This window comes from Trachypithecus francoisi, unplaced genomic scaffold (assembly GCF_009764315.1).
Source record: "Trachypithecus francoisi isolate TF-2019V2 unplaced genomic scaffold, Tfra_2.0 Lachesis_group13, whole genome shotgun sequence".
NCBI classification, from domain to species: domain Eukaryota; kingdom Metazoa; phylum Chordata; class Mammalia; order Primates; family Cercopithecidae; genus Trachypithecus; species Trachypithecus francoisi.
In genome coordinates, this window is record NW_022681458.1 from 87,763,754 (window position 1) to 87,782,614 (window position 18,861).

The 18,861-nt window shown below is 33.9% G+C and overlaps 1 pseudogene; it reads left to right on the plus strand.

The window, feature by feature from the left end:
- Window positions 1-15,956: 15,956 nt before the first annotated feature.
- LOC117095457 lies at window positions 15,957-16,056 on the plus strand (annotated as a pseudogene).
- The last annotated feature ends 2,805 nt before the right edge of the window (window positions 16,057-18,861 follow it).

Consider the following 18,861-nt stretch of genomic DNA (forward strand, 5'->3'; position numbering starts at 1 on the left):
CAGAGCCTCAGAGATGGGTGTCTCTGCATAAAGCTGTGGGGATGAGGCCACCACAAAGAGCCAAGGGGGTGGAGCCACCACCCTGAGCTGACAGGCAGGGCCGCCACCTAAGGAAATAGGCATGATACTACCTCTCTAGGGCACCAAGAAGGCAGAACAAATAGCCAAAGAATATTATTCTCAATCTTTAAGACCTAATGGAATTTTCTCTGCTGGGTGTTGTGCTTGCTTGGAACCCATTACCCTTTTCTTTCCTATGGTATCTCTTTTTCAAAATTTGGATGTCTGTCTTATACTTATCCCACCATTGTGTTTTAGAAGCACTTAACTTGTTTGGGTTTTACAGTTTCACATCTGGAGAGGAATTCTGTCTCAGCCTGAATCTCATCCAAGTCTGATTTAGATGATACTTAGTTTAAAAAATTGTCTTGATTAACTTCTGATCATTTTTAACTTTTAATTCATGTGGGTACATAGCAAGTGCATATGTTTACAGCATGCATGAACATTTTGATACAGGCATGCAATGCATAATAATCACATCAGGGTAAATGGGGTATTCATAATCTCAAGCATTTATCTTTTGTGTTACAATCTAATTATACTGTTTTCCTTATTTTAAAATGTACAATTAAATTATTACTGACTATAGCCACCCTGTTGTGCTATCAAATACTAGGTCTTATTCATCCTATCTATTTTTTGTACCTATTGACCATTCCCACATTTCACACAGCCACTCAATACTTGTCCATCTTCTCTCCATCTCCATGAGTTCAATTGTTTTGCTATTTAGATCCCACAAGTAAGTGGGAACATGCAATGTTTGTCTTTCTGTTCCTAGCTTATTTCACTTAGCATGATAATCTCCAGTTCAATCTATGTTGTTGTAAATGACAAGATATTGTTTTTATGGCTGAATAGTACTCCTTTATGTATAAGTATCGCATTTTCTTTGTCTATTCATCTGTTGATGGGCATAGGTTGCTTCCAAATCTTGGCTATTGTGAACATAGATGTGACAAGCATGCTTATTATTTGTATGTCTTCTTGGGAGATAAGTCTGTTCAAATGTTTTGCCCATTTTTTAATTGGATTATTAGATTATTGTATTATTTCTTATTCCAACAATTCCAGAGTTGTTTGAGCTCTTTATATATTCTGGTTATTAGTCTTTTGTCAGATGGATGGTTTGCAAACATTTTATTCCATTCTGTGGATTGTCTCTTGAGTTTGTTGATTGTTCCCTTTGTTGTTCACAAGCTTTTTAACTTGATGCGATCCTATTTGTCCATTTTTGCTTGGTTACCTGTGTTTGTGGGGTATTACTGAAGAAACTTTGCCCAGACCAGTGTCCTGAAGATTTTCCAATGTAGTAGTTTCATAGTTTATACTAACTTCATAGTTTGAGGTCTTAGATTTAAATCTGTAATCCATTGTGATTTGATTTTTGTATTACGCAAGAGTGAGGAGAGAAGTTTTATTCTTCTGCATATGGATATCCAGCTTCCCCAACACCATTTATTGAGGAGACAATCTTTTCCCCAATGTGTGTTCTTGACATTTTTGTTAAAAATGAACTCACTGTAGGTTTGTGGATTTGCTTCTGTGTTCTCTATTCTGTTTCATTGGTCTATGTGTCTGGTTTTATGCCCCTACCATGATGTTTTAGTTATTTTAGCTCTGTAGTACAATCTGAAATTAGGTAATGTGATTCTTTCAGTTTTTGTTGTTGTTGTTCTTGTTGTTGTTTAGGATAGCTTTGGCTATTCTAGGAATTTTGTAGTTCCTCAAATTTTTGGATTGTTTCTTCTATTTCTGTAAAGAATGCCATTAGTATTTTGACAGGAATTGCACTGAATCAGTATATTACTTTGCATTGAATCTGTATGAATATTTAACAATATTGATTCTTTTCATCCATGAACATGAAATATCTTCCATTTTTTGGTGTCCTCTTCCATTTATTTCATCAGTGTTTTATAGTTTTTATTGTAGAGATCTTTCACTTCTTCACTTAAGTTTATTCCTAGGTTTTTAATATTATTTGTGGCTATTGTAAGTGGGATTACTTTTTATTTATTTTTCAGAATGCTCATTGTTAGCATACAGAAATGCTACTGATTTTTGTATGTTGATTTTGTTTCATGCAACTTTACTGTATTTGGTCATCAATTCTAACAGATTTTTGTAGAGTCTTTAGGTTTTTCCAAATATAAGATTGTACCATCTATTAAAAAAAGCATAATTTGACTTCTTCCTTTAATTTTGGATGCCCTTTATTTTTTTCTGATTTTGCAATTTTGTCTGATTGCTCTAGCTAGGACTTCCAGTACTACGTTGAATATCAGTGGGGAAAGTGGGCATCATTGTGTTTCACATCTTAGAGGAAAGGCTTTCAGATTTTCTCCATTTAGTATGATACTAACTGTGAGTCTAACATTTAGGTCTTTTATTATTTTAAGATTTGTTCCTTCTATACCTAGTTTTTTTAGAAGATTTTTATCATGAAGTGAATTTTATCAAATGCATTTTCAGCATTAGTTGAACTTATTATATGAATTTTTTCCTTCATTCTGTTGATATGATGTATCACATCCATTGATTTGCATATGTTGACACATCCTTGCATCCCTGAGATAAGTCTCAATTGGCCTTCATGAATTAGGTTTCTAATTTATTGTTCTATTTAGTTTGCTGGTATCTTATTGAGGATTTTTGCATCAATATTCAGTTGGTATATTGACCTGTAATTTTTTTTTTTATGTGTCTTTGTCTCGTTTTGATGTCAGGTTAATACTGGTCTTGTAAAATTAATTTAAAAGTCTTTTCTCCTCCTCTATTTTTCAAAGTAGTATGAGTAGAATTGATATTAGTTCTTTCTCTTTTTCTTTTGTTGTTATTTTAAAAGGCACTCTTTTGTTTTCTTTTATTTTCTTTTTTTTTTTTTTTTTACTTTTAAATTCAGGGGTCCATGTGCAGGTTTGCTACATAAGTAAATTAGGTGTCAGGCAGCGGTTGGCATACAGATTATTTCCCCATGTAGGTAATAAGCATAGTATCTGATAGGCAATTTTTTGATCCTCACTCTTCTCCCTCCCTCCACCCTAAAGTAGGTCTCGGTATCTGTTGTTCTCTTCTCTGTGTCCATAGGCACTCAATTTTTAGCTCCCACTTATAAGTAGGAATGTGTGTTATTTGGTTTTCTGTTCCTGTGTTAGTTCATTTAGGATAATGTCCTCTAGCTCCATCTATGTTGCTTCAAAGAACATGACCTTATTTTTATGGCTGCATAGTATTCCATGGGTTATATGTTCCACATTTTCTATATCCAGTCTACCATGGATGGGCATAGAAGTTACCCAGACCCTATGTAAGTACAGAGGTGCTGCCTGGGAGCCAGGGATCAGAGTAAAACTTAGAGATTTATTGATGTTCTATTCTACTATGGCTAAGGTGACACTCAAAACGACAATACAAAATCCTTCTCACTCTTTCCTTCTCTTTTCCCAAGCACAGTGGCCTCTCCTTGTAGCCACCACCAACAACAACCAACAGGGGTTCTGGCAGGCCATTGCCAATGTTCACTTAAAGCCCAAAGGCTCTTCAGTTTTTCTCATACAGAAGGGGTCTCTTCCTATAGCCACCATAGCTGGGAATGTGCTGAGTCACACCTGAAGCCAGTATGTCTCAGAGCCCAAGGCCCCCAGCACACTACCTGGGTATTGCCACTGGTCATTTGGTGCCCACGGACTCTTTAGTCAGCAGTTAATGAATCCTACCAGGACCGGGCACTTCCCTTCAAGGAAGCAGGTTCCCTTTTGGCCCAACTGTGTCTAGAAATGTGGTCTGTGAGGTAGGACCTGAAATGGACCTCATGACTTTGCCCAGTGCCCTATCCTCCTGTGGCTAAGCTGGTATCCAAGATGTAGGACAAAGTCCTCTTTACTCTTCACTCTCCTCTCCCTAAGCAGAAAGATGGAGTCCCTTTTGTTGTTGTGAGCTGTGCTGCCTGGGATTGCATTAGGGGTGGTCTAAGCTCTCCCTTAGCTGCCTCAGCTTATGTCTCCCAAGGTCACATCTGCCCAGTCCTCTGGCTCTGAGCCAAGCCCAGCATGAGCAATTGCCTAGGAATTTCAGTCCTCATGTTTTAGACTGCCTTTCAAGTTTACCTGGGGCCCCAGGGCACTTTGGCCTATGGTGATTAAATCTTGCTGAGTAACTGAAGTTCTGACCACTGGGATGGGCTATTCCCCTCTGACTAGGTCTGGTCCAAGTGCTCCCTCCATGCATGCATCCTGCTGACCCTAGTACAACTCTGCTCTCCACTGGGACAGGATGAATTCAATGTGACGTCCCACAGTTGCTATGTACTTTGTCCTGCAAGGGCATATGCTGTCTCTCAATGCCTCACAGCCACTGCCCAAGGACAATAAAGGGATGGAATTGGTAATTTTATACTGTCTATTCTGCCCTCCTTAATGCTTCTTTCAGTGATACAAAGTTAAAACCAGATACTGTGATTTTGGTTTTTGTGATGGTGCTTATCTGTGTGCAGATAGTTGTTAAAATTTGGTGCCCCTGCAAGGCAGATAAATAGTGTATGTAGGCTTCTATTTCACAACCTTGCTCTATTCTCTAGATGATATTTAGATGAGACTTTGAACTTTAGAATTTAGAGATGATGCTAAAAATGAGTTAAGATTTTGGAGTCTTTTGAGTTGTGATGAATGTATGTTGTGTGCAAAGATGACATTACTTTTGGGTAACTGAAAGGCAGAATGATATGGACTGAATTGGGTCCCCCTCCCTCAAAATAGTATGTTAAAGCCTTAAGCTTCAAAGTAACTACTACTTTGAGTAAGTTTTTTAAGGAGGTAATTAAGGGAAAATGAAGTTATAACAGTGTGGTCCTAAAGCAATATTGATATTCTTATAAGAAGAAGATACACAAGAGTCCTGTTTATCTCCACAAGTACACAGAGGAAAGGTCATGTAAAGACACAGTGAGGCATCTGTATATAAGTCAAGAAGAGCGGTCTCACCAAAAACCAACACTGATGACACCTTGATTTTGGATGTATAGCCTCCACAACTGTAAGAAAATTTATTTCTGGCCAGGCACGGTGGCTCACACCTATAATCCCAGCACTTTGGGAGGCTGAGGTGGGTGGATCACGAGGTCAGGAGATCGAGACCATCCTGGCTAACATGGTGAACCCCGTCTCTACTAAAAATACAAAAAAAAAATTAGCTGGGCATGGTGATGGGCACCTGTAGTCCCAGCTACTTGGGAGGCTGAAGCAGGAGAATGGTGTGAACCCCAGAGGCAGAGGTTGCAGTGAACCGAGATTGCACCACTGCACTCCAGCCTAGGCGACTGAGCAAGACTCTGTCTCCAAAGGAAAAAAAAAAAAAAAAGAAAATTTATTTCTGTTCTTTAAGCCACCTAGACTACTGTATTTTATCATGGCAGTCCTAGTAAACTAATACACTCAATAAGCAGGTTGATAAAGTTGTTAAAAGTATAGTATGAGTTTCTTTCCTTTTGATGTAAAATGTTTCTACTTTCTATTCAATGCCCCTCAATATCTTCTTACTCCCAGTGCAGCTATGTCAAACATTCTTTGCAGCTATATAATTCTCTCCACATTCTCACTCCTTTTGTCAATAATTCCTAAAGTCTGAAACACAAAATTTATAGTTTGTGCAAGTACAAGTGAATTAAACCAGGCAATTTATTGCAGTGATTTTTAATCAACTTTCAAAAAGCATAAACTGCATGCAATAAAACAAGCCCATTTAAAGTGTACGTTTCAATGATTTTCACAAATGTGTAATACTCATGAGATCATCATCACAATCAAGGTATATTAATATAGAACAGATCCACCGCCTTTCTGGGTTTACTCATATGCCTTTGAATTTTAACAACAAACACCAGTACAGGCAAACAATAAGCTTCTTTCAGTCACTGTAGTGTAGATTGCCCTTTTCTAGAATTGTATACATTAATGTAAACAACATCCCTTCGTCTTATTTTTCTGGTATTTACTCCGAATAATTTCCTTTAATAACCATCCACTGATTGCTATTTTGCATTTTTGCAAAGTTTTTATTGTATGAATATTCCATAATTTGCTTATCTATTTATCTACTAATATGCATTGGTTTTGTCTAAAGTTTGGAGTTGCTATAATAAATACAGCTGCTATGAAATTCATGTGTAAGTCTTAATGAGGACTGCATTTCTCTCCTGAACAAGAATAAAACAAACAAACTAAAAAAAGAAACAACACAAATATATTGGGGAGAGGTACTATATCTCTTGGAGCTCACACAATACTGGGAGAAATTAAAGTTCTGTAGAACCAGAGTAGAGAAACTTAACTAAAAAGGCCAAATATGAAGAGTAGAGTTATGGAGCCCTTGAGTATTGTCAATCTCCACAGGCCATCGTTAAAAACAGGCCTCTAAAGGCTCAAGTTCATTCATGAGTAACATAAGTGCCCTGCCAAAACAAACTTTACCATTTTTTTCTTTTTTTTTTTGAGATGGAGTCTCGTTCTGTCGCCCAGGCTGGAGTTCGGTGGTGCCATCTCCTCTCACTGCAAGCTCCGCCTCCCAGGTTCACGCCATTCCTTGACTTAGCCTCCCAAGTAGCTGGGACTACAGGCGCCCGCCACCATGCCTGGCTAATATTTTTGTATTTTTAGTAGAGAAGGAGTTTCACCGTGTTAGCCAGGATGGTCTCGATCTCCTGACCTTGTGATCCGCCCATCTTGGCCTCCCAAAGTGCTGGGATTATAGGCATGAGCCACTACACCCAGCCAGCAAAATTTAACACTCTTTAAATAATACAGCAAAATTCTGTTACCCACAGTGTAAATCTCCATGTTCTGGATGTATTGAAATTCTCTATATTCTGTATGTATTGAATAATTACTAGCCATGTGAAAAAATCAGGAAAGTGTGACTCAGAACTCATAATCAGTCAAATAAACAAATACCCTATAATGATGGAGATTATTAAATTATAAGGCAAAGGTGTGGCAATAGCTGTTATAGATAGGTCAAATAATTAATAAGAACATGAATATAAAGATAAGTGAAAGAAACTATTAAAAAATGAATAGAATTTCAGGATTTGAGAATACATACCTGAAATGAAGTTTCACTGAATATATTTAAAGATTACATACAGAAGAATAGGTCAGTAAACTTGAAGACAGGAAAATAGAATTTATCAAAATTGATGTACAGTGAAAACAAGAGAAAAACAAACAACAGCAACAACGACAAAAACAGAGTTGTAATGACCTAGCTGTGGATACCAAGGAGTCTGACATGTATGTAATTGTACTCTCAGAAAGGGGAGAAGCAACAGAAGTACAAGAAATAATGACCCCGCATTTCCAAAATTTGAACAGAAGTTTAAGCTCAGACTCTATATGATCAATCAGCACAAAGAAATCAATATCAACATAACAAAATCAAATTTACGAAAACAATGATAAAGAGAAAACCTTCGAAACAGCCAGAGGAAAAAATATGTACAGAAAACAATGATAAAAATGCCCATGAGATTCTCATCAGAAACAACAGAAGCCAATATAACGTGGAACAACATCTTGAAAATGGTGAAAACAACTTTTAATCCAGAATCTATATTCAGCAAAAGTATATTTCAAAAATAAATGCAAAATTACAACAAAGAAGCAATTAACTGATGTTTCTGGGCGTGATGGGTGTTTATGTCAGAATAGTTTAATGAAGATAAACACATTGGACCATACTCTAGGGGGCTTATTAATCACAGTAAAGTAGGCTTGTTTAGTGAACTAAAACTGCAAGTCCAAGGAAGTGACTTCTTGCTCATTACATTCACTAGCAACCTTGGCTAAATTACTATATATCTAAGCTAAATATTCATGTTCAGTAAGTTAAGCCTAAACAAACTTTTCCAAAACAATTCTTAAGAAAGACTAGTTCCATGATATGATTAATACAAACAGGATTTCATAATGAAATAATGCTTACAATGCTGGTTATAAATATTAATGCATCAAGGCCTCTGATAACTCCTAAAATAAAGATATTTGTTAGCACAATTTAACACAAAAATATTGGGGTAGTAATATATTATTTCCAGGTAAACATTTAGTATCAGTTTTTATTTATTTAAGGAAATATGTATACTTACATTTCAAGTTTCAAATTTAATACTTGAAGAAGCTTAATATACTATTACATCCCAAATGGCATAATGGCTTCCAAATTTATACTAATTATTATTCATGGGCCTCAACCAATTTATTTGTTGTCTTTATATATATGAACTATATCAAATAATACACAGGAATGCATATTTTTTAAATCAAATACAGATGTTGTGTCTATGAAAAATTAAATATATGGGGAGCATTATAAGGTAATATATTAGTTTAATAGTATCTGTTTTGTATTGTTACTGTAGCAAATTACCAAAAACTTAGTGGTTTAAAACAATACAACTTTATTATCTTTCTAGATGTCTGAACTAGTTCTCACTGGGCTAAAATCCTAATGTTGGGAGAGCTGCATTCCTTTCTGTGAGTTCTAGGGAAGAATTCATTTTCTTGTTTTTTTCCACCTTCTCAGCATCTTCAAAGCCAGCTGTGTAAAATCATAAATTTTTTTTCTCTGTGATACTCCTGCATTTCTCTTTTTCTTTTAGAAGGAATCTTTTGAACAATAGACACTGGAGCCTATTTGAGGGTGGAGGGTAGGAAGAAGGTGAGGATTAAAAACTACCTGTCTATCAGATATTATGCTGATTACCTGGGTAACAAAATTATCTGCACACCAAATCCTCACAACATGCAATTTTCCAATGTAACAAATCTGCAAATGTACCTAAACCTAAAATAAACATTGGAAAGAAAAAAATAAAGACCTTTTTGATTATATTGGTCATCTGCATAATCCAAGATAATCTCTTTATCTCAAAATCCTTAATTTATTTACATCAGTGAATTCTCCTTTGCCAGGCAAGGTAACATATTCAGTTCCCTAAGCATTAGGACTGAATATCTTTGGTGGGGTGATTTTCTGACTTCACATTAACTAATAGTAATTTAGTATTTACTGATGCCAGGCACTGTTCAGGCATCTTCTCTCCTGCAAAGTGATCATCAGTGACACGTCTGTGAACAAGAAACACACTTCTGCCTCTGTAGAGCTTACATTCAAGCAAAAGGAGACAGATGATGAACAGGAATTGTAATAAATATTTTATATTGTTTTAAAAAGAGATAAGTGCTACTAAGAAAAAGAACAGAGTAAAGTGAAACATGATTGAGGTGGACAGAACTGGTGATTTATATGTGGTGGTCAAGATAAAGCATGCTGAGAAGGTAACATGTGGCCAATTTTGTGCAGACATCTGGAAAATGAAAACCATCTCAGGTATAGAGAATATCTGGTGTGATTGCCCTGAGATAGAGTAGTGGCTGGTCTGCTGTGGTAAGAAAGAACAAAGGGAGTGGTGTGGTCAAACTGCAGTGAGAGAAGCATGGCTGAGGACAGCAGGAGAGCAATAGCAGATGAGGTCAGAGAAGTAAAAGAAAGGGGAAAAACAAAAATACAAGACCTTGTCAGCATTCACAAGGACTTTGACTTGCCTGTGCATGAAACAGAAAGCTTCACAGGGTTTTCAGAAATAAGCAAAATGACTTGATTCATGTTTTGAAGAATCACTTTCACACATGTTGGGAATGACTGGAGAAGGGGCAAGGTTGAATAAGAGATCTGGTTAAGTGACTAGAGCAGTTATCTAGGCAAACTTTTAGTGGTGGTTTAGGGCAAAAGGTAACAGTATACATGATGGCAAGTGACTAAAATTGAGATATTTTGAAGGCAAACCAATACAATATTTTGAAAGAATGTATGTAGCATGTGAGAACAACAAAGACAACAAAATAGAAATAGGGTGACTCCAAGGATTTGGCTTGAGCAAGTACAATTGCAATCACAGAATTCAGAAGGCTAATTGAAGACCAGGTTTGTGGGGAAAGTGGAAGAGTTGAGTTTAAGCATATTTACTGGAGACATCTTTCTACTACTTGGTGGAGTAGAAGGATAAATTCTGGATGGAATCAGTTATGAGTGAATGGCAGGAAATAAATTGGAGACAGTAACCATAGACGACTTCCTAGGAGTTTTGCTACAAGGGGGCAAAGGGGAACAAAGAGATTGCTGAGAAAGTGGACCAATAGAATATTCACTTTTTTTGGCTAGAAAAAATAACAATTTTTTTGTAATTAAATGGAAACAGTCTTACTAAGACATGCTGTTAATGATGAAGGACAAACAAGGCAGAATTGCTAGTGATGTCCTGAAGTAGGCAAGAGGGGTTGAAATCTGGTACACATATAGAAGTTTTGACTTGAGATAGGAGTATGGATGAATCACTTATAATAATATTCAGAAAGAGAGCATTTATGGACTGTTATCTTGTTAACTGGGTAGATGTGTTTGAATGATTTGTTTTGTCAGTGACATAAAAGCATTGAGTACAGTTTGTCCATTATACATTCAGATGTCTGGCATCATATAGCTCTAACCAGAGTATGCATATTAAAAACATGAAACGATGCTAATAAAATGACTGTGTCCAGCCATGTGACCTGCAAACCACGTTAATAATTTTGAAGCTCATGTTCCTTGATACAATAAAAAGATCAACCCCCCGAGGTTAATATTTGCCAAAGTAGTACTAACTTAGTAATGCTAATTTAAAAGATCTATGTTTTTAGCCTTACTCAAATAAAATTGTTTCTGTTGCCTAACAGAGATGTCTCCCATTATTTTGTTACATGCTGTTAAGAATATTTATATGCTCTGGAGGTTAAGAATTTATCAGGACTGTTTACCATAAATAATAGAAGCAAAAAAAGAAATTCTGGAGAAATTGGTTAACAGAAAAACATTAATAAATATATATCTAAAAATACATTTACCATATATATTTACTATTTATTAATATGCATTACTAAATATATATTTACTATATTATTATATATAATGATAAATACATATTTACTCTTTACTGTAAATAGTAAATATATAAATGTATATTTACTAATAGTATATATAATCCTTTAAGTCACCCTATTTCTATTTTGTTGTCTCTGTTGTTCTCACATGCCACATACATTTTTTAAAAAAATTTTATTGGTTTGCCTTCAAAACATCTCAGTTTTAGTCATTTTTCATCATGTATACTGTTACCTCTTGCTCCAAACCACCACTAAAAGTTTGACTAGATAACTGCCATAGTCACTCAACTAGATCTCCTATCCAATCTTGCCCACTTGACAGTCATTCTCAACTAATAGTAAATACTATTAGTAAATATATACTTACATATATTTACTGTTTATAGTAAATAGTAAATACTATTAGTATAGTAAATAGTAAATATGTATTTATTATTAAATATAATAATAATTACTAATAGTAATAAGTAGTAATAATAATAGTAATAATTAGTAATAATAGCAAATATATATTTGCTATTTGGATATTAGAAATATCAATACTTTGAAGATAAATATCAGCAGTTATAGTCTTTAGCAGAGCATTAAGTACCTTTAAACATTTTACTTTTCTTAATATTAATTAATTAATTTGGTTGTAGATTCTCACAATATTTTTCAAAAAGACATTCCCCAAATACCCAATGGCTATTAAAATATTAAGTATTTCAACATGACATTAATTATTTATGTCATACTTTTCATACTAAAACGTTGTTGTTTAAAATATTCTAATGATAGATAACTCCTGTGATGAACTTAAATATTTATCTTTCTTTTTCAAAAAAGTGATACATAATCAATAAATGACATTAGTGATAAGAGGAACATTGAAAGAAATGAAAATAATCTAGAATTTAACTAGTTTAACTAACTAGTATAATCCATTAGAAGTCCTCTGTCAATTCCAAAAGTCGAGGTACATGAAGAAAATGGTTGGGTATGTCTGGCAGACAGCAATAAATATCTAATTGAAGAAAGTGAAGGGCTGAGGAAAGAGTAGGATGATAGAGGTGGAAAATTCTTCCTTTGGCAAAAGATATATCCACTTTTTACTTTTCTAAAATATAAATGAAATTGAAAAACAAAAAGAAAAATTACTTCAGAGCATGTGTTCTTGAAAGATTAATGCAAATCTAGGCAAACTTCTAGGCCAATTTTGGAGTATATTAAAAAATGATCATGAAAATAAGCGTGTCATGTAATCTGGATTTCCTAGACTTGGAGGTTTTAAGTGAAATAATTTTTATGATAAGAAGAAAATATAGTCTTATTATGATTAAATATAGTACCACAAATATTTACCTAACATTTGGCAGTTGAAATTATGTGTGTGCTTTTATATTTGTGTGTGTATGTGTGTGTGAGAGACAGAGAGAGGATGACCCAAAATATTCCAAACTGAAGATTTTCTGACACGTTTTATCCTTCAAGTAAATTAATTCTAATTCTATAGAGGAATGTTGAACCTGTTGCCTTGCTGATGTTTCTCAAGTTTGAGAAATTGCATCCTGTCCATGTTGGCTAAAGAGAAACACATTCGAGTAAAGTAGCATACATGGAAACAGTGCATACAGTTAGAAAGTAATCAGAATCTTACTACCTGTTTAACTATTTCAATGTTTATTTAAAATTTGAGTTGGTGCTCACACCACTAGACGCAATGTGCTTTCTACATGTTGATATGGATGATAGCGTTGAAGTTACTTTTGAAGTTTCAGATTACTTTTGAAAAGCAACTTCATTTTTCCTTATTTGTTAATCTATTTCTTACACAATTTCTCTCAAATAGTCTGTGTTTATTATATATAATATTTTATTTATAATATAAAATGTAATTTTAAAGCATGTAGTTCAATGTTCTCAGGCATTTCTCTTTTAAGATGGTGTAAGTATACCACTGATTTCTGCTGCCTCTTTGCCTAAGTTTCCCATGATGAAATCTGTGTTACCCTTAGCATTTACGTTATGGCTACTTAGGTCAGGCTGATAAATAAAAGTTTATTAAAAAATAAAGTAAAAGACAGAAAGAATTGAATTCTTTGCTCACAAACATGTAAACAAATTATGATTCAAACTTATATTGGAGATTTTTCTAAAAGCAAGTTTGTATAAACTACGAGTGATTGTATTTCAGAGGCAAGTTTTCTGCTCATTGTAGCGTCATTTTCTTGAGTAAAGATAAATGAGATCTTGGGAAAAGGTGGTTGGAACAGGAGTATGGTAGAGTGGTTTTAATAGATTCTCATCTTTCCTCATGGGAGTTGTCTGCTTGATAATTAAAGCTTAGTGCATTGCCTTAATCTCATCACAAAAAGATTGTATGTAAATTCTATTGTAATGAATTGATATTAGGCAACATAGACTGCATAATTAAGTGTAAGGCTTTAATTAAAACAACATTTCCAAACTGTGTGTGTAGGTACATCATTTATGGATTTTATAAAAAATGCACGCCCTTTCCTTGCTGACTCAGAATCCTTGCTAAATGGGACTAATTGTCAAAAAAAAATTAACCTGTTTCTAATATGAGTCAAAAACAAAGTAACATATCAAATTTTAAAAGCAACTAGCTAAAATATTTTTGCTCATTAATAAGATTTAAAAGTGTAATAAATTGCTATAGAACAAAATTTAACTTTTTTAATGGCTACACTGTCACTGAGTAGTATTAAACATTGAAATTATGGGTTTACTGATAGATGTGTTGTAAAAGGTCAATAAAATGAATGTTTCTGAATGTGGAATGGAATGGATGATTAGTTTCTTGAATAATAATTTGGTCATAATTGAAGTCTTGTAATATTACCCAAATAAATGAACAATCTCCATCATATTATAATATTGTTTTTTCTGTGCTATATATCTACTGAGTTTATGATGTAACAGCAAGAGAAAATGTGTCAGGAAATAAGTTGATTTTATTTTTAATTTGTACCCAGCAACTTAAACTTTTGAGTACACAGTTTAATATGTATAGTTCTGTAAATATTGAAAAATACATAGTGTCATGTAACTACCATTACAATCAGGACACAGAACAATCCCCTCACCACAATTAAATTGTCTTATCCTGTCCCTTTGTAGTCAGATCCCCCGCTTTCCCTCATCCCTGGGAAATAATGATCTATTCTTAGTCCCTATACATTTGCATTTTTCTGGAAGTCATGTATATGAAATCCTACAAGATGTAACTTTTTTTTTTCTGGCTTCTTTCACTTAGCATACACCTTTCTAGATGCACTCATATTTTTGACATTCATCCATTGTTCATTTGATTTTAATTCTGACAGATATTATATTGTCTAGGTGTGTGAGAATGTTTATTCACTCACCCATTAAAAGATATTGGGATGTTTTCAAATTTCAGTTATTAATGAGTAGTGTTTATAAGTACATTTGTAACTTTTTGAGAGAATTTTTTTTCTCTGATGAAATACTTAGAGCAGGACTGTTAATTCCTATGGTAAGTGTATGTCTAATTTTAATTAAAACTTAACACACATAGAGTGGAAGAAAGAGAAATTAGACCCTGATGACATAACTTGAGCCCTGAATTTTCTAGAGATTGAAGAATAGTTTACTCTTGGGTTTTTCAGACTTTCTGCACTTGCAGGCCAAAATTTCCAAATATATTACCAAATTCTTCTCGGTGCACAGTTCCTATGGTGCCCAATTTAGTGTTTTTCAAACTTGCATGATTATTAAAATCAGCTGGTGTTTATTAAAAATGCAGATTTCCAGATCACTGTCCTGAAAATTATATTTTATTAAGGTTTCTGTTTTTAAAAAATGGTCCTGATATGAATATTATGATCTAGAAGTTCATATCATCTAGAAGTTCTGTTAGTTCAAGCTAACACAATAATAGTACAATATTTACAATATTTAAAAACTATTAATATGCTACCATATTCCACTTACTGAATATTATATGATTCGCAAAATTGCTTAGCAAACCAGTATACAGCTACAGAATCACGGAGTGCTACAGATATTAAAACAGTAGATACAACCTGCTCCAACAGCCCATTCTTTACAGTGAGAAATTTGTAGCTGAGAGAAGTCATACACATAAATCCCACAGGGAGTTAGCAGAACAAATACTACAACATGAGCCTCCTGCTAGTTTCAACTTATCTTGCTACCAAGCTCACATGTCTAAATTAGAAAATTATGGGAAAAAATACATAAGTAACAAGATACTGAAAAATCCACCTTTATAAGCCCAAAAGGGCTTATAGCATATTGTCAATTCTTAGCATACTGTTTATGAATGGGCACTCATTGTTTGATCATTATAACAAAAATGAATACTTTACTTTTTAAACAGATTCTAAAAGTTTATCCTAACTCATGCTTTGATTTTATAATCATAATCTTTAATACTTACATACCAAGTATCTTATTTATAATAGAAAATTCAGAGATGTTACTGATGAAAGGATTTTGAGAGTAGATAAGTCATTCATATTTTTCTGTGAAACATTAACACAATAAATTGCTTGAAAAATCAAGTTATCCCAAAGCAATGGTCCCAAACAAGAAACTCAAAGGGGTTTACATACCAACTAAGAATTTTTCAAATTTATTTCCCAGTGTTCTGAAAAATTTACATGAAGTAGACTAGCTCCAGAGGTTGCTGATTTAAGGGGTTAATTAACATCACTTGATAGATATAAGGTCCAAAACTTCTTCACATTATAAAATGAAGCATTATGAACTGAACATCCTCATTAATCTTTCCTCCCCTTGAGTAGTCAAAATCAAACTGATTGCCTTCTATATCTCAAATTGTTAAAAAAAAAACTTCCATTAATGTTGCAGAAAGTGATATTTTAAATAATTTGTTGCCATTTCAAAACTCCAATATTATCCTCACTTTAGCAATGCATATACTGAAATTGGTGTGATACAGAGATTAGCATGGCTCCTGTGCATGGGTGACACACAAATTTGTGAAGCATTCCATATTTTTAATCCAGTAAAATGATTCAAGATAAAATGGCCATATTAAGAAAGAATCAAACTGATATGACAGAGCTGAAAAACCCACTACAAGAATTTTGAAACACAATCAGATGTATTAATAACAGAATAGACCAAGCTGAGGAAAGAATCTTAGAGTGCAAAGGTCAGTTTTTCAAATTAATTTAGTCAGGCAAAAATAATGACAAAAATTAAAAAGAATAAACAAACCTCTGAGAAATATGGCATTATGTAAAGAGGGTAAACCTATGACTTGTTGGCATCCCTGGTGGAGAAGGAAGGAGTGTAAGCAACGTGAAAAACATATTTGAGGATAGTGTCCATGAAATTTTTCCCAACCTTGCTAGAGAGGTTGACATTTGAATTTAGGAAATTCAGAGAACCTCTGCAAGATGCTATGCAAGATGACCATCCTCAAGACACTGAAACATCAGATTCTCTAAAGTCATTAAAAAGAAAATATATTAAAGGCAGTTAGAGAAAAGGGGCAGGTCATCTACACAGGTAACTTCATCAAGCTAACGGCAGGACTTTCAGCAGAAACCCTACAATCCAGAAGAGATTGGGTACATACATTCAGTATCCTTAAGAAAAGAAATTCCAACCAAGAATTTTATATCCAGTCAAACTAAGCTTCATAAGTGAAGGAGAAATAAAATCTTTATCAGACAGGCAAATGATTAAGGAATTTGTTACCACCACATCTGCCTTACATGAGGTTCTTAAGGGAATGCTAAACATGGAAATGAAAAGTCACTACCAGCCACCATAAAAACACATTTAAGTTCATAGAATATTGACACCATTAAGAAACTCCACAATTAAACCTACATAACAACCAGCTAACAACACAATGATAAGATCAAATCCATACACATTAATATTAACCTTGAGCATTAATGAACTATATGCTCACTTGAAATGCACAGAGTGGCAAGTTGCATAAAGAAGAAAGACCAAGTATATGCTATCGTCAAGTGACCCATCTCACACACAATGACACCTGTAGGCTCAAAGTAGAGACGGAGAAAGATCTATCAAGCAAACTAAAACCAAAAAAGAGCAAGGGTTGCTATTCTTATTTCAGACTAAACAGATTTTAAATAAACAATAATCAAAAAGAACAAAAAATGATAAACATTTCAATTACATAATGATAATTACATAATGATAAACATTCCAATTCAACAAGAAGACTTAACTATCCTAAATATATAAGCACCCAACACTGGTGCATCCAAATTTATTTAAAAAATTCATAGACACTTACAAAAAAAAACTTAGATAACCACACAATAATAGTGGGAGACTTCAACACCTCACTGACAGTATTAGAAATATCATCAAGGCACAAAACTAACAAAGATATTTGGGGACCTAAACACTTGATGAAATAGATCTAACAGATATATAGATACATGTTATATAAATATATATTATATATATACAGAATATATATTATATTATATATTATATTTATATAGAATGCTTCACCCATCAACCACAGAAAATACATTCCTCTTATCTGCACATGTCACATACTCTAAAATTGACCACATGCTTAGCTATAAAAAATTTTCAAGAAATTAAAGAAACTCAAAGTTATACCATCCACATTCTTGGAACACAATATAATAAAAAATAAAAAGCAATACCAAGAAGATCTCTCAAAATCATACAATTACATAAAAATGAAACAAGCTGCTCTGAAATGACTTTTAGGAAAACAGTGAAATTGAAGCAGAAAACAAGAAATTCTTTGAAACTAATATAAACAAAGACACAACATAGCAGAATCTCTGGGACACAGCTAAAGCCATGTGAAGAGGGAAATTTATAGTACTAAAAGTGCACATCACAAAGTTAGATTTGTTAATTTCAAATTAACAAACTAACATACACCTAGAGGAACTAGAAAGACAAGAGCAAACCAACCTGAAAGCTAGCAGAAGAGAAAAAATAACCAAAATTAGAGCTGAACTGAATGAAACTGAGATGGAAAAAAAACAACAAAAGATCAAGAAAACCATAAATTGGTTTTTTGAAAGCATAAATAAGATTGATAGATCATTACCTAGACTAACAAATGAAAAGAGAGAAGAACCAAATAAACACAATCCAAAATGAGAAAGGAGACATTACCACTGAACCCGCAGAAATACAAAAACATTCCAGGACTAGTATGAACACCTTTACGCACACCAATGAGAAAAACACAAAATAAGAAATGAATAATTTGCTGGAAGCACACAATTTCCCAAAATTGAACCAGGAATTAACTGAATCCCTGAACAGACCAATAACTTGTTCAGAAATTGAACTCGTAACGAAAAACTATCAACCAGAAAAACCCCTGGACAAGAAAAAGTCACAACTGAATTCTGCCACATGTATAAAGAACAGATGGGACCAATCCCACTGAAACTTTTCCAAAAAATCTAGGAGAGACTCCTCCCTAAACTAAATCTAAAGCCAGCATCAATCTGACACAAAATCCAGGCAGACACACAAGAAAAGTAAATTTCAGACTAGTATTCCTGATGAACACAGATGTAAAAATCTTCAACAAAATACTTGCAAACCAAATCCAGCAACACATCAAAAAGCTGATCCACCACAATCAAGTAGGCTTTATTCCTGTGATGCAAGGTTTTTTCAACATATACCAATTAATGAATGTAATTTGTTACATAAACAAATCCACATGATCATCTCAACATACACAGAAAAAGGTTTTGATAAAATTCAACATTCCCTCATTTTAAAAACTCTCAACAACCTTGGTACCCAAGGA